This window comes from Wasmannia auropunctata, unplaced genomic scaffold (assembly GCF_000956235.1).
Source record: "Wasmannia auropunctata unplaced genomic scaffold, wasmannia.A_1.0 LD317042.1, whole genome shotgun sequence".
Lineage (NCBI taxonomy): Eukaryota > Metazoa > Arthropoda > Insecta > Hymenoptera > Formicidae > Wasmannia > Wasmannia auropunctata.
The window spans coordinates 1-6,433 of NW_012045848.1; the positions used below are offsets into that span (position 1 = coordinate 1).

At 28.1% G+C, this 6,433-nt stretch overlaps 1 long non-coding RNA gene across 1 annotated transcript; it reads right to left on the reverse strand.

Annotated features, from left to right (window-relative positions):
- Positions 1-429: 429 nt before the first annotated feature.
- LOC105460709 lies at positions 430-5,330 on the reverse strand. The gene is made up of 3 exons (XR_975865.1): positions 5,030-5,330; positions 2,365-2,438; positions 430-971 (listed from the first exon to the last, which is right to left on the reverse strand). It is a non-coding gene; the product is annotated as an uncharacterized LOC105460709 (long non-coding RNA).
- Positions 5,331-6,433: the final 1,103 nt, after the last annotated feature.

A 6,433-nucleotide genomic window follows, 5' to 3' on the forward strand; every position in this document is an offset into this window, starting at 1 on the left:
AAGTCGAATTTTCATATATTAACCCTCTTTTACTCAAATTTCGATAAGTCGAAAACTCTATAACTCGAACAATTTTTCTAGTTCCTTGAGATTCGAGTTATCAAGGTTCGACTGTATTTATTTAAAAGTACTGTTTTGTTAATTCAAGTTTTATTTAAATAATATGCAATCTACAGATATTCGGTTATGATCATTATTAATATCTACCTAATAATGTTTATCTATATTTCTTATGTAATATTTTTATGTATAATTTTTTAACTGTTATTGGTTAGTTTTTAATAATTAAAGAAAAAATACATTTTTGTATAAAAAAATGTAGTAAAAAAATAATATAATACATATTGTAATTGTTTTTTTGTTTACAGTAATCTAATTCTAAAACATTACAATTTTATATAAGTAATAAATTTTATTAATTTTAAATTTAATTTAGGTTAGTTTTAGTTTACGCAACATAATTAAGTTAATTTTAACTGAAGCTCATTAACTTAATTTAACATAATTAACAGAAAGGATTAACTTATCCAACCTTGACAATTATTTACTTTAATGTATTTGAAATAGTAGAATAACATCTCTATATAGACGAAAATATAGCAAACAAAATGAAAATAATTATATGCTGATATGTAAGCTAATTACATCTGAATACGAAAATAAAGGAAAAGTACAAATAGATAAAAAGTACAGAAGATTAACGTGAATTCTATTATATAGCTAGATATTTGGATATTTTATTTCTTACATTTTTAATAATTACCTTATATCTCTGTATGTTGGCAATTATACTCGGCGACATTTATTGTGCTTATGCTTTGTAGACCATTTGGGCAAGAAAGAAATTTATTTGCAGCAATTATGATGCTTTGTGGAATACGTCTTCAATACATTTGACAAGTTTCACAGATGAAATTATAATCGCCAATATTCCAATTATTAGCAATATCCTCACAAGAAATTTCATTCTTCTGCAATTAATAAAATTTGAAAATAACGAAAAGCAAAAGTTTAGCAAATCTATTGAATTTCTCAAATATCTCATTAAGCAAATATATTTCTAATATCCTAATTTTTTTATTCTTTTTAAATCTTTTTTTTTTATATAAAAGATGTAATAGTCTCAATTCCTCCTTACATTTAGATATCCCATTTGTTATTAGATTTATCTATTTTTTTAGTTTCTATTAACTTTTTCGAATTATTATCATTTTTTTCCTAATTCACAAATTTGTCTCCAACACATAAACTAATTCTACAAGTTAGCTGTTACAGACCTGATTTATAATTCTTTCTATAAAGTCATTTTAATTTTGTTATGAATGAAGCTCAAAAGCTGGTTATTGATGAAATTCGACGATTGTTTCCGAGAATGAAAAAGTTATACTGGCGACAAATGTTACAAATGTATGCATAAGTAGTATTAATCTAAATTCTAACAAATATGATTAAATAAGAATAGTATTGCATTTTGAAAGATACTTAATTATAACGCATAGCTAGATATAAGATGTAATAAATAAACATTCCATAAACAAATACAGGAAAGATAAATAAAATGTGATATGCTCGTATCTCCCTTTTCTGTAGACATTGTAAACATTTATAATATCGATGTTTATTTGAGTACACAAATCTTTTTATTATCGAAACAATCTTATTGACGAAATTCTACGATTGGTTCGCTAGAAACGATAAACCACTATAAAGATTTAATTACCCGATTATTTATTAACCCCACGCATGTCAAATACTAATCTTCATATATCAGGAAAAGACTTCAAAAATAGATTAATGGAACATAATTGTAACACACCGCGGAGCTAATAGTCAATTTTAAAAATAGTATAGCTTGATTATAGTGTCGTAGAAATATTTTGCTATATGAAAATTGATTTAAAAAATAGTTTAAGAATATTTAATATAAGAAATATGTTTAATATTGGTGCTTGAATCTATTTTTTTCTATAAAAAAGTTATCATGAAGTTGTGTATAAATAAAATGAAATGTATGCACACTATATATTATTTGATATTATAAATATTATTTTATATATTACTTATATGTTGTTTATTATATTATTATTATTAATTATATTAGAATAATATTATATTATTTAATAAAATATAATATGGTTCTGTAACATGATCGTAAAAGCAAGTATCTTGAGTAAAATATGTGCTATTCTAGGATATATTTTTATAAGAAAATATGATATAAATAATTAGATGTATTCCAATGGAATAAAAAGTTTAACCAAGGAAAAAATGATATCATAAAAGTATTAATACAATAATGAAAAGATATTTAACTCAAAGACTTAACGCTACTAGAACTTAAAATATTATACTTTTAAATATTACCTTATATTTCTATATTTTAAATGATTCGACGACACTTGCTGCTAACTCTTCTGTAACCTCTCGGGCAAGGGCTTCTAATTGGAGCAGTTATGATATGATAAGGACTAATTTTATAATACTGACACATATCAAGTGGAATTATAGCCGCCAATATTACAATCACCAATAATATTTTCACAAGAAATTTCATTTTCCTGCAATATTGCAAGATTCAGGAAATAAGAAAAAAATTCGAGAAATCAAATTTCTCAAATATTGTTGTTATACGTATTTCCAATATCTTATTTTATTCTTATTTCTTTTCAATCCTCTTTTCTTCTAAAAAAAAAGCACACTGTATTCTTAATTTCTTCTGATATTTAAACATCCCACTTTTTCAAACTTTTTGTCGACTTTTTCTGTCTTACTTTTCAGTTTTTATTAATTTTTTTTGAATTGTTATAACTTTTCTCTTGATTCACAAAGTTATTTCTTACGTCCCAACAGGTAAACAAATTCTGTAACGTGTCTGTTGTAGATACCCGTATTTATATTCTTTCGATCAAACCTTCTTATTACAAACAAAACCGGTTATTAATGAAATTCGACGATCGTCTCGTCGAGAATATTAAGAAGTTATATTGGCGACTACAAACGATTTACATAGATAACGGTTAAAGATTTATATGCGTAAGAAATATTTATCTTAATATGCTAAAATATGTGTAATTAAAAAAGAATATGATTGTATCCCAAAAGACACAATACTTATAACTTGTAACACACAACAAGTTATTACACACATAATGAATAAATATTCCGTGAGAAATCATTAAATTAAAAATATACAGGAAAGATATAAATAAAAATAGATAGGCTTGCATTTCCTCTGTTTCTAAACATTCTAAATATTTATAATATCTATATTTCTTTGATTGTACAAATTTTTCTGTCGTCAAAAAGAAATTTATTAATAAAATTCCACAATCATTTTTGCAGAAACGATAAAATCAATATGAAGATTTAGTTATCCACCTATGTCAAGTACAACTTTCATATGTCAGAAGATGCTTGAAAAATAGGATTATTGATGGGACATAGCTGTAACGCGTAGCAAATATGTCCCGAAAAGCCTGTCAATCCGAAAAAGATACGCAATAATATCTATCTCGTGCGCGGAGAATTATTGCGCGCGCGTTTGTGTGTGTGTGTGTGTGTGTGTGTGTGTGTGTGTGTGTGTGTGTGTTTGGAAAGAGATCATGTTAGACCGCGTGTCTTGATAAAATGTAGCAAATAGATATTTCCTTCTGCGCAATAACTACACTTAAACATGAGGCTGAAGCAAAATGGATAAAAATATGATGACATCTTGTATCTAGGTATTACATTTTGTTACTCAATATTAAAGTTATTCCATTTCTGAACGAAAGAAGTCTTGTTTGGCCAAAGCGAACCTCGGTGCCTAATATTATTTCTATAAGTAGAATTTTAAAAACATTTTTTAGTTCTGCGGATTGCGCACCGATTACTATCGAACTTGAAACACATTAACTAAAGCCGAAATATTAAATTACGTTTTTAATTCGTAGTATTGCTATTCCAGCTTCAGTTATGGATTGCGTTTTGAGTCTGACATTAATCGGCGCGCAATTTGTAGAACTGAAAAATGTGTTTAAAATTCACATAAAAACATTATTGGGCCCCAAGATCCGTTTTGGCCAGATAAGGCTTCTTTCGCTTATAGTTGTATTATTTTATTTTTTTTATCTTTACCTTGCACGTCTTTGTTAGGTTAAATGACATAACGACATTTTCCATAACGATCACTTCGATGGCCTATCGGGCAGGCAAGTAAAGGGCTGGCTCTTAATGGAGCATTTATTACGTAGGCAGCGTAGCCTTGTGGTACTATATAAACCGGCTTTATAAACAGTTGTATCCACGTGGGATTGGTCCCATTCGGGTTTTGTTGTATTATAAGTATCGGTTTATTCATGTTCTCTTGACAAACTCTAGGTACAATCATCATAGTCGCCAATATCACACTTGTCAGTAGGAGAAATCTCATTTTTAAGCAATATCACAAAACTCGAGAGGCAATAAAAAAATTTGACAGATCGCGATGCTCAAATAGACTTTATTCCTATTTTGCGCACAACTGCCTTTTCTTCTAATTATATGAAATATTCTTAAATTCTGCTTATATTCGACTGTCTCAAAATTTTTGTCTGATTCACACAAACTTAACTCTTATTGTACTAGCCAAACGAAATCTATCTATTTGTCCGTCGCTCGAGTTCCTTATTTATTCTTCCGTATTACGTAAGCCTTCTCGCGACGCGAACGGATCTGGTTGGTGATAAAATTTAAATTTCTGAAAACCAGGGAACTACGATTGCTATAAAAATCTCATCTACGTATAAAAATTAATTAAGTATTTTTGACGTCAAGAATACTTAAAACCTAGAATGATCCGCCGCTAAAAAAGCTCATGATATAAATTGTAAAATAAATGATGAAATAAACATTTTGCATGTGAAATCATCACATTTGTAGGTAAAAAAACAGGAAAGCAGAATGCAGGAAAAATGGAAGTAAACAAAATGCGGATCTGTGTATTTTTAGAACAACATGATCTTTTTACTTCTCATTTTACACTTTTATAATTACGTTGCATAATAAATACCTTCTTTGCGTGTTAAATGCTCAAACGACATTTTCCGTGCTTATCTTTCCTCTGGTCTGGTGGGCAACCACTTCTATACGGCGCCGATATCATCATACGATGAGGGAATGGTAAAATCATTATTGGATTTTCCTGACAAATTGCAGGTAGAATCACAATAGGCATCGATAGCGTAATTACTAACAGGATATTCACGAGTAATTTCATTTTCAAACAGTGCTTTGAAACGCGAAGTTTCACGATCACTTTAACTAGAGACTGTGGTGTATAAAGATGTGTTTTTTCATGTACATATGTATATATAAACACTAGCTATCAATGTTGCTATATTAGACATATAAAAAATTATGTATTATGCATTGATAACGCTTAGTTGTAACATGGTAACGAATAAACATTCATCGTTTCCGCGAAATTATTATATATCTGAATATAAGGATATAAAGCAGAATTTAGATAAATATACATAAGTACATGTGATAACCTTGTATATGTCAATACTGCACATTTATCATTAGATACCGATATCTCATTTTATATTGACAGGCGATACTTTATGTACATTAGACATAAAAATTGAAGCGGAAGTACGTAACGGTATTTTCCGAGAGCTCAATTGCTATGGCAATCAATGTACATTTCTTTAGAAATATATTGCAGCAACGGCAATACAGTAATAATTCTAATAAAAATAGGCAATGCTAGCAATATATATAGCAATACATTAGCAATACTTGGCAATTGTGGCAGTAAATGAGGTAATAGATAGTAGTACTGACAATACGAAAATACTAGCAGTACAATAGCAATGGCTAGCGTTAAAGTGTGTTGTATTGTCATAATTAATAATCACTGTACATTTTTTAGTTGTGGTTGATCCCTCGGCATTTCCATTAAATGCGTTATTTTTCGTAAATGTAACGACTCAGCACATTTCTTTTTGCAGCTTTATTATGTAACTTCTTGTTTAAAATTTTTTATAATATTTTCATATTCTTTGATCAATAGTTTTCTTTTCATTTTTTTCTTTTTAATATTCCAGCTTTATAACTTTGTGCTGCTGTCTTACTTACAAAAATTTATTTACAAAATAAAATCAGTAACACTTTATCATAAAAAAAAACTGAGGACCTTTGGGAAATAAGCATACACGTTGTCATTTTTTTCCTCGGCATCTACTATTTATAACTTGTATGTTCTCCTAATTATACGAATTCCATTAGCATAATGGCAAAAACTGATTATACATATACTAGCACTACTTTTTTAATAAGCCAGCGTTACAATAAATATATACATAGACACATAGTCAAGATAATCAAATTCATGTAACATTGTATTTTATATATAAAAAATATTGAATTTAATATATAGAAACTATTGAAATTTTATTAATAGATGGAA